Raw genomic sequence first — 10,532 nt, forward strand, 5'->3', positions numbered from 1 at the left:
TTCATCAAATTCATAACTAACATTTAGGTTAGCTAAATGCTTGCATTAGCTGTTCCTATTCATTTGCTTTTCCATCAAAGAGGTGGTTTGAGGCTAATGTTGGTTGTTGTCTGACAAGCTAATTATCACGTATGTTGTTTTACCTTTGTGAAAAACCTGCTAGCAATATCACTGTCAACATGTTAGCTCAACAATGTTAGAATTCAGCTCAAAGCTAAAACTGTGTCTCATATCAGCATCAAAGGGTTTTTTTAGCTTGTCAACACAAAAGTTAGATTTTTACTATCCATGGTCTTTTAGAATAAGATTAAGATTAAGATTGACTTTATTGATCCCGCAAGGGGAAATTCTGTTTCATGCAACACACACATGACCTCGCTCCTTTCAGCGTCACCTGTAATTTAGACTACATCCAATTTCTATTTTGGTCCAAAATAAGCTAACAGCAAAGAACAAAAAGTTCTTCTCTGAAAGCTTAGTATTTTTGCAGCCATTAACAGCTGTTATTTAATGTATCCCAGTTTAGTCTGAGTCACTATAATGACATTTACTTGACTGCTTTACCAGTGTTAAATGAGTTTGGTGCATTATTGTAAAAGGCTAGTGATGCGCAAACACAACTCTCTGCCCATCATGTGAGAGGATGATGGTCAGCCACAGACGCTCACCTCTCTGATGTTTAAATTACTGCAGCACAGATAATTAGATTGTATTAAGGATTGGGTTTGTACTACAGCGGTAGCATAAAGAGGTAGGCTTTTTCTGTCAGATGACTTTGGTTTCAGACAAATACAATTTACAATTTACTGGAAATGTAAATCTAATGTTTACTGAGCAATTAATGGGCTAAATTGAGGGGAATCTGTGCACACTGAGTCTACTGTAAACTCTGCCGTAAAGATTTGTGTAGCAGGGTTGTGCCATATAGGTCAGCACCGAGTTACAGAACACTTTATGTGATAAAAGAACAGCTTTCAACTCTGGCTTTGACCTTTTTGAACTTGCAGGACTAACCGATTATCTGAGCACTGATTTATTTTAAGGAAAAAAAATCAACTTCAGCGAGCTGCAATGCAATTTAAAAAACAACACATAGACAAGACAAAATTAAAGGAAGAAAACAACTTCAACAGTTTGATGAAACAGAAACAGCATTATAGAAAGTGTCTGAAATAACGGACAGCAGGAAATAAATAAGGCTGTAAGTTGAACATAAATTAACAAAACAGAGTTTAAAAAGCACAGCTTAGGGACGCTGGTATAGTCTGGAGGTTAGTGTGCTCGTCCAACCCGTGCAACAGAGGCTAAAGTCCTCTAAAGCGGGTGGTCCAGGTTCAAATCCAACCTGTGGTTTTTGTCCCATTTTCCCACTCTCTCTCTCCCTGATTTCTGATTCTATCCAGTGTCCTGTCTCTCCAATAAAGGCACAAAAAGCCCAAACATAAATCTTGAGGAAAAAAGCACAGCTGAAGGGAAAAACTAAACTTCAGACACACTCAGGGATTTGAACATGTATTATCACGAACGCACTTTGAAAAAGCTTACTTTCAGATCGATTTTAGCTGCATCAGAGTTTGACTGAATATGCGTTAGTAGCACTCCTGCTGGCTGTTCACATGCATTCCTGCTTGGTCTGATTATATTAAAACTTTGATTTTGCATGATGTGATGCACTTTTAAAAAAAACTCTGTTTGCATATGGATGTGTTCTGTAATCAATTTGAAAAATGCATCTGTTATTATGGTGGTGCATGAGAAAAAGGCTGTAATTTCTAAATAATCCAATCATTGCATTTCTCATTTATTTCTTTTCTTTTGCAGCTCAAATTGGCAGTAGCCTATGCTAAATGTTGTTTCATTGCATATTTTGTAGATTTTTTTCAAATCTATTTCCCTTTGTCATGAACAAAATTTGATTTGAAAATCTTCCAATAATCCATATGCTCAAGAATAAAAATAGACAGTTTTCCTGATTGGGAAAAGTCCACATGTAGGAGCATCTTGTGTTTTCTCCCCCCGAGCTTTTTCAGATTTATGTAAACAAAGCGGTGTGCATTAATGAGCATTTAGATTAGGGGTCATTGTTGAAACTTGAGCGATAAGAGGACAGGCTTTGCAGAAGGTTGCAAATAAAAAGACAACCGATCTTGATGGAATCCATTGTTTGTCTTACAAGTGTATCCTTTCAAAGTTTCCTTTTTGCCACGTTTGAATGAAGTTTATAGTTTTTACATTATGACGTCCAAAACTCTTTTCATTACACAAGTAATTACAAAACAAGTAGCACAACATAAACCATTTGCATGGTTGTGAAATGCTTAGCTAAACCATGCTGTGCTGATGCAGAGATGAAGTAACAGATATGAAATAAGACGCGTATTCATAACTCAAATGAGCAAACAAGAGATAAGCTCATGCACTGTTCAAATACACAACTGATGAATTTTCCACAGGACTGCTTGTCAGTTTGAATCAGAGTTCTGCTCTTTATTTTTCATTGTTAATTGTTTGCTGTGGATAGAGAGCTCTCTTAGCTCCCCTCTCTTTCTATTCATTTGACATTCCTGATGGGGAAAATCCAGAATTCCTAATGAAGAGCAAAGCATTACATATGCAGGGAGAAATTTCAGATGGCTTGCAGCTACAGTCTCACAGTGTTGCCCGCTGCAGGAATCTGCACCAACAAATCCAGAGCCAAAAGAGCGCGAAACAGAAATGACACAAGCTGCAAAACTTAAAATGTATGTAACATCCTCAATATTATCCTTGACTGGCCTGCTTTGTTTCAAATGTGTGTCCAAACCATGTACACAGATGAATGACCCAGCAAAGGAATTCCTGCTGCAGCTCAATGAAATGGCTTATGCAGGGCAAATTTAATATGTGGTTTTGCCGAGACAATACCGGCGTTTGAGCAGATCTCCTATGCCCTGAGGCCGGGTGATAAAGAAGAGCAACACAGAGGAGAAAGGGGCCTTTGTGTGTGTCCAGAAGTTTGAAGGTCCCTTGCAGCAAAACCTGACGCAGGCAGACATGTCTCTATGAAGGGTAATTATTACGTAAATATGATAAATACCCAATTTACCAAGCAACACGAGGAGAGCACATTTACGATCAACTTTGCAACTGATGCTGCAACTTAGTTCCACTCCAAATTTGAAAATTGTTGGAAAATTACCTGCTGGATTGCATGAGAGGTGGATAGGTGTTGGAAGTCAATAAGTTTGTTGTCAACCAGAGAGAGATGTGCAAGACAAGTACGCAGGATACGGTTAGTACTAATTTCAGACTACGTATTTGCTCATGCATGTCGTCATTACATTTCAGGCCTGTGAAATCTGAATTAAAGGGATTATTTGCATGTTATTAACCTCATCTGTATGTATTTGAGAAATGTATCTAATCTGAGCAGCACAAATAGTTGTGGTAGATGTTTAGTCTGCATTCACACTGCAAGCCTTAATGCTCGATTCAGATTTTTTGATCAGGTCAGATTTATTTGTTTGGATTTTTAAATGTGGCTTGTATCAGACTCCTGTGGGAATCCAAATATGAAAGTGGCCGAAATCTGATTCGAAAAGATCAGAATCCACGTGACTCTGTTGGTGTGGCTGTTCACACTGAAAATCATATCTGAGTCATGAGGAGTCATCAGATTCAGGTCACCTTTGGCTGCAGTGGGAACACTGCCTTAGTATCCCTTTGCTGCAGCTTGGTGCTACTGCAATATTATAGACTGTAAATAAGAAGTGACACCACTAATCAGTTTGTGGACTACCTTTAGTTCTGCAAGAAAGAAAAAGAAAAAAACAAGATAATCATTACGACCGTTAATTAATAGAAGTGTACAAACAGCGGTATATCATACAAAGTCTACATGTAAACATAAATCATTTGGACATTTTTCACAGAGGTTATGCATCAACCGAAAAGTTGGATTATTTTCCCGATCATTTTTCCAGATGTTTTTGTGCCACCAGTTGAGTGCCCCCCTGCTGGCCATTATTAAGAATGCAATTTAAGGCACTTCTGAATTTGCTTCAATTCCAAATCAAGAGTCTTTATCCACAAATTCCATTACAAGCTTCGATACTGCATATGCTAGAAAGAAAAAAACAGCAGAGTGAGGCAGAGGCTGGTGTGCTTGCAATGAATCCTGGTTAATGTAGGCACTGTTAGAATAGCTTTGCAAACAGGAGAACTCATCATTCTCTTTAAATAATACTTTATTTCAGAATGAATTGCTTGAATTGGCAATCAAAACTGAAAGACATCCACATCGAATCTGGCAAACAAATCACTTTTGCAATCGATTTTGTGATAATGACATGGCATTAAAAGATATTCCACAGTTTGCAGATGAGTTAAATTACTGTGTTTGAGAAGCACAAAGCCTTTCCTTTACATGATATTAAAATCTGTTGTTTTGAAAAATGTGTAAAGGTCACTTTATGGGAGAAGAATATAGTGAAACAAATACAAAATGCTGTTAGGTTTGAGTAGGAATAGTCACAGGCATTTACCGTAGGTGCCCTATAGACCTCCAGTTTTAATCACAGTTTTATGCCACATTATTTCAGAAGACATAAAAAGTAATTGCATCATAAATATGCTGCTATTACGAATAGCATAAATATCATGGTGTTTAGGTCCCAACCATTCGTTGTCTCTTAAGACAACCTCTAAGTCAAGTTTGTTACCCAGAATGCATCACCAAGCCCCTCAAAGTGAACGCTGCTCAGTCGATCTGATTGCATTTTAGCACATTACGCTCTTTTGTAAACATTTGATAACATTCAAAGAAGGTGTAAGGTTGCTCCAAACCACATTAGCTCCACTAACAGGAGTCATCTGACAGGAATACCTCTAATTTCTAGTGTAGATTGTTTTCATGCAGAATCTTAACATGATAATTGAATTTGCTGTTCTGAGCTGCTTTTTCAGTCACATGGCCCCATTAGCCGTTTAGCGTCCCACTTTGCTTCCTCAGTTCTGACAAAACCAGCCAAATAACTATTAACCGCAGCGCTTTGATGATCTGGTAACATGTTTGAATGATGTTGTTTGTTTTAGTCTGCACAAGTTCCTTCAGATAAGAAACGGGTTATTTACAGCCATGCTTATAAACCAGATGTTTTTGTTGCTGCTTTGCTTTTTCAGGTCAAGTTGATCAGTTTAAAACAAAGCACAAATGTGGGGGAAAAAAAAGGTATGTTAGTGAGGAACAGGGACAGCTAACAAAAAGGCATACAACAAGCAGCTTTGCATTACTCACAAAAAATGGTATAGTTGATAAATGACTCAGTAAGTAGAGTCGGTTGTCTCTCAACCAGCAGGGTGAGGGTTCGATCCCCAGCCTGCAGCCACTTGTCAATGTGTCCTTGACCAAGCCACTTAAACCCAAGTTGCTCCAGCTGTTTCTTCAATGGTTTTGTAAATGTGTATGAATGGGATTAGTTACCTCTGATGGTCACTTTAGCAGCTTCTACTGTCAGTGTGTGAATGTGTAGGTGTGACCTGCGGTGTGAAAAATGCTTTGAGTTGTCAGAAGACTAGAAAAGTGTATGCAAGCTTAAGTCCATTTACCAACAGCTAGGTTTCAGAATGTCATTGTAATAATAACCTCTTCAGGATATCTTTTATAATTTGCAACATTACACCAAAAACCAAAAGGCCCCTTTAACACAAAAAGAGTCTGGTGGTTAATTGTTGGCGTAAAAAAAAAGTAGGTGATTGTCCATTGGATGTAAAGGCAGTGAATTTCCATCATATTAAAAATAGTCTTTGTGACACAAATCTATGCAGACTTTTTTTTTTTTTATCTAGGCCTACTTTTTTATCATCTTTTTTTAAAAACATCAACATCATAAAGTTATGCTCCCTGATACAAATGAGTTGAAAGACTTGAAAACTGAAAAACTGGAAAACTGAAACCTCTGGGGTGGAAACAAAAAGGAAGCCAAAACTGCAGTTCCTTGAGTGACCACTTGAGGTTAGCAACCACATTAAGTGAGTCAACCCACATTAAGATCCACATTAAAATGTCTAACTTTACATGCTGGTTTATTTCTTTAGTCTTTATTCATGACAAGTGCTTAGTAGGATTTTATAAAATTATCCCCATTTCAAATATAAGAAGGCATAGAGTTATGAATATTGAGGGGTGTGGATGAAGTGAGCTTCTAGCAGTCAGCTAGGTGTTGTTTCAGCTAATTTAGACACTGAGCTTTACCTTTTGTCCGCGTCTTTGTTGTTTTTGCTGTTTTCAACCCAAAGAGATGTGCGTAAACAAAGCTGGTAGTTTTCTTCACCCAGTTTTTAAAGTTCTCTTGTGGTCTAATAAACTCTGGTTATCCACCACCACATATTTATTTTCTGTGGGAATCATGATGTTTTTCAGCAAATTAATTAGCCTCTGGCACAACTTGGTGTTTGTCAATCCCTCGCTGCTCTTCTGTGACACCCTGTGATCAAACATGGTCACTTCTGGCTCATAAAACCCAACATGTGACATCCAAATGCCAAATTCGCGGCGGTCGACAAACATGTGGGTGGCGCCACTGGGGCATTTTCCATTACATACAATCAGGGATGGTTTTAATTGTTAGAGTGTTGATGGAGAAAACATGACAAACATGATGGTTTAAAGACGATCAACTTTAGTGTTTGTCTAGAAGTCACAGACTCAGCTCCTTCTACTAAATCATTCACTGTTACATTTTCACATTGTGTCACCTTTTGCACGTTAGATAAATCAATTAGTTTGAATTTGAAGATGCTCACCAACATGTCAATGTCCCGACCAATTAGGTATAAAACGGAACTATGGATCAAAATGCTAATAGCCAACAGGCTCTTCTGTTTCACAACGTCTAACAGTCAGTTCAGCACGCCTGAGGCTGACAAACAGCAGTATCACTAATTCATATTATAGCTTGATGATATTTGCAACCAAGAAAGGGTGCATAATCAGTGAGAAAAAGCTTTATCCATGTTGAAGGTCAAAAACACAGCATGTCTAGACTTCTTTCCTACACATCAGGGGAGTTGGACATGTTATACGACAGTGCACTACAGATACACACACAGCATGCCTTGAACTTGTAAGATGAAATCGAACTATGAGATGTTTAAGCAGCTAAAAACGGAAATCCGATCTAAATGAACTGCCACCTGCAGAACTGCACGCCTCTGGATGTGTGTGCAGTGTGCCAATGTTGAGTTGACCAAGTGACCAGCAGAACGATATTCAATGTGATTTTGCTGCCAGGTGCCGTTACACTTCCCCCCCTATATCAGAGAAAAACATTCACACAGGCCTCCATCTGTTTGGAGAACACCCTCCCTGTCTCACTGCACTATCTTTTGATTTAATTTTGTCTTTATTTCAGGGGGACTGTGGTTTGGGATTGTGCCAAAATTTGACCCCCTTATTGCTTGCTGACTATCCTTAACAAACTCCTCATGCAGCGCAGGCTGAGTGGGCAAATATCATGGACTATAAAAGAGTGGTTGGTTTGTGAACTGTTGTTATGAAGCGTTGTGTTTGATATTTTACCCATCACAGTTTCTTTTGGAACCAGAAGTGACCATATTTGGAGAGCAGGTTGGATTTGTATTGTTGTGTGTCTGTCTTGGTTGGCAGGTCTTCATGGTAGTGACTTCTGTCAGTCTCAGAGAGCCATGCTTGACTTATTGTTGATTCAATCAACATGTGTATAGTAAGGACGGCTTGATTCTAGCAACTGAGACTAGCTGTATAGGAAAACATTTTCAGAGGTAAGAAACTAAAAGGTAAATGGACTTGAGCTTGTATCGCACGTTTCTAGTCTTCTGACTACTCAAAGCAGTTTTACACCGCAGGTCACACCTACACATTCACACACTGTTGGCAGAGGTTGCCATGTAGTGAGACCATCAGAAGTAACTAATCCCATTCATACGCATTCATACGCATTCATACGCCGTTGACGAAGCAGTTGGAGTAATTCAGGGTTAAGTGTCTTGCCCAAGGACACATTGGACATGTTGCTGCAGGAGCTATCGAACCCTCCTTTCTGGTTTGGAGTTGACAACTACCAACTGAGCCACAGAGAAAACAGTTCCTTTCTGACCTGGTTTCATACAATCCGACATCTTCTGACATTCTTTAGAGTCGCCCCCTGCTGGCCGAATGCAGGTTTAAGTTACTTCTGAATAAGTCACTATGAACACATTTAGGTGCATAACCTGTTTGTAGTTGAGAGGATTCTTGGTGTCACAAATGTTCTGGTTCTCCGAGAAAGATTGTCTATTAGTGTTTCAAGGCGTATCGGCTATTTGCATGGAAACAGTCTGTTGGGAGAGTGAAAGAGGTGCAGTGCATTCAGTACTAATGCAATACCTGACATCATCACTGATCAGCATGTCATCCGATGACAATAAAAGCTTTTAGAACTCTATTTATCTCCATGCAGGTGTGGCTAACAATTCAACTTCAATTCTCAAATCTCAGTGGACTGTAAACCATGGCAACACCAGCACGAGAAAAAGGAAGTATTTGTTGTAAGTCTAGCTTATCGCTAACCGCTGGCTACATGAGAAGCCCCAAAGAGTTAAAATGTAGTCAGATGTTAGCCAATGTGTCCTGAAGTTTCTTCTACATTTGAATCTTTGAATCTAGAGAAGAAGTCAACTTCTTCTAAACCATTTTTGAGATTTGAGGATTTAATATCCAACTAAACGGGTGATTTAAAGACAGAAAATGGATAATAGGCAGGCGTGACATGAAGCAGGCAGAAGAGGCTTGACACAGATGCACATTTCATATTTAGTCTAACACATTCAGAGGTATAAAAAAAGGCCTCAGATTACCATTTCAATTTGCCAAGGCACAACAGAGAGGCTGATGGTACATTTTGACACTGATTCACATGCAAAGAGCGGATGGATTTTATTTTAACCATCGTGAAACACTCCGGGCATTGTGGTCCCTGTGAAACATATTCACAACAACCGCCCCCGTCACTTTTCATTCCAGCTCTGAGTCACCCGGACTTTAGACATCCAAGCAACAAGAACCCCCCCCCCCCCCTCCTCCTCCTCCTCCTCCACATTTCCTCTGACAACAGTCTCTGCTTATGATCTGACTGCTGGACAATCACACAGTCCTTAGAGCCTGATTTGCGATGTGTTGGTGAAATCCCCCCATTGTGCGGCGGCATGTTGGACCGAGCCGGGTGTCCTCTCAGTCTATTCAAAGGCTCTTCCTGCGGCCCTGTGGCAGAGTCCCACTGCCTCTGGAGCCACTCATTATTACATGCGAGGGGGGACTTGTGATCTTTTTAATTATTCTGCACTTCATTTCTATCCCACCATTCAAAACGCAACATGAGAATTGATTGCCTCAAAGATCCATCTTTATAATCTCCCCCCAGGCCCATAAATTATCCAACATTTTGGGGGCACGGTTGGACGAGGCGTGCAGGCACAAGCAGATCCCTTTCAGAGCGGAGCCACATCCCTGCAGAACTGAATGGGGCTGCTCTTTTGCGCGCCGAAAAATGGGAGGGAAAAAAAAAAAGTACACTTGTTATCTTGTGAACCCTCAAACATGTAAGATAGGAATCTCTTGAATGTCAGCGACAGAAATGGAATTAACAAGAGATCTTTTTATTGTCACAGAAGGTCATTAGGCTGCCAATCGGGGTAATTATGGAAATGATCTCCCCGGCTCTTTGGAATGTTTTCCTGCTTCCATAAGGACTTGAAAGTGTTCAATCAGCCTCTCTCGTGGGAAAGTTCAGCCATAACTGCAAGTGTACCAGCAAAATCAAATTAAGCAAAGAGATTTCATTAGTATTTATAGCCCCGAGGCATTTGTAAAAGTATGGAGCAGCGGAGTAATGTGGGACTGTGGAGAGGTGAATTATTGCTTAATGACAAAGGCCATACCTAGAAGACATACACATGGATAATGAATAGGAGGCATTGATTGCATCTTTAAAGAGGATTCTGGAGGGATTGTAAAATATTGATGCTTGTGTGGCTGACTCTGGACTCCCAGTGTGTGGGTGTGAGGGTGCTAACTTTGTTTGGGTGCTGACACGGTTTTATGTATTCACTTTATTAACTGGATATGGACCAGAAGGAAGCTCAAAGTAAACACAGCATACAAGCAAAATAGCCTCGATTATATCCACTGGGTTTTTTACTGTATGTCAGAGCTATCATTTTCTATATCTGTCACTTATTATAACCAAAGTAGGATGTGATTCATCTGCAGGAATCGACAGTAACATACTGTATTTACTCGAGTATTTTACCTCAGTGCAAATTTTACGAACATGTTTAAAGCATGATGCATTTTCATAGATGATTCTCCAATATATATCCATAAATAGAGCTAAAATGTTAAGTAGGCTAATCAAATAGTCACACACAATTATTTCATAATACCAAGGTAATGTGCTTTTTCTGCTTTTCCAGGTCTTAAATCATTACTGAAATGTTTGATTCTTGGACTTTGTAGTAAAAAAAAGAAAACAAGCAAT

Source organism: Labrus bergylta, chromosome 6 (assembly GCF_963930695.1).
Source record: "Labrus bergylta chromosome 6, fLabBer1.1, whole genome shotgun sequence".
Classification (NCBI taxonomy): Eukaryota; Metazoa; Chordata; class Actinopteri; order Labriformes; family Labridae; genus Labrus; species Labrus bergylta.